Source organism: Galeopterus variegatus, unplaced genomic scaffold (assembly GCF_000696425.1).
Source record: "Galeopterus variegatus unplaced genomic scaffold, G_variegatus-3.0.2 Scaffold656, whole genome shotgun sequence".
Taxonomy (NCBI): Eukaryota; Metazoa; Chordata; class Mammalia; order Dermoptera; family Cynocephalidae; genus Galeopterus; species Galeopterus variegatus.
The window spans coordinates 605,319-605,776 of record NW_007726767.1 but is presented as its reverse complement, the minus strand read 5'-3'; the positions used below and the strand labels follow the sequence as shown (position 1 = coordinate 605,776).

Genomic DNA, 458 nt, shown 5'->3' with positions numbered 1-458 from the left:
ACCGGTCTCCACATGGGATCTGAACCCTGGGCGGGAGCGCCGCCGCGCTCCCAAGCGGCGCACTCTCCAGTGCGCCACCGGGCCGGCCCGAAAAGTATATAGTAATTTTAACCATAGCTGAGAGCAAAAGGTTACAGTGGCATAAAAAAATACTTATTTGAAGCTCTATTTAGTCAACTGTGGTAGAATCATTATGCTTGAAAACTCAGTGTGCTTGAAAACTATTTCATTCAAACTTACTATAATAAATGGAGATGTGGCCAAAATTATAGCACCATATTCTTAAGCCCCCATACCACCACCCTTCTGAGTGTGATTCATTTGGTAACAATACCAGATGTGTGTTTTTATTCTTTTCCTTTTCTCACTTTGGAATAGAAGGTGACCTAACTGAACCTCTTCTCTCACCCACATTTTTCTAGTTTCTCATTAAGATGATAGCTGGTAGAGGCAATATG

General features: G+C 42.6%; 1 protein-coding gene across 1 annotated transcript in view; it reads left to right on the top strand.

Annotated features, from left to right (window-relative positions):
• LOC103589149 (mitochondrial calcium uniporter regulator 1) overlaps window positions 1-458 on the top strand; it is an 11,249-nt gene that overhangs the window by 3,052 nt on the left and 7,739 nt on the right. The gene's annotated exons all lie outside the window — the stretch shown is intronic.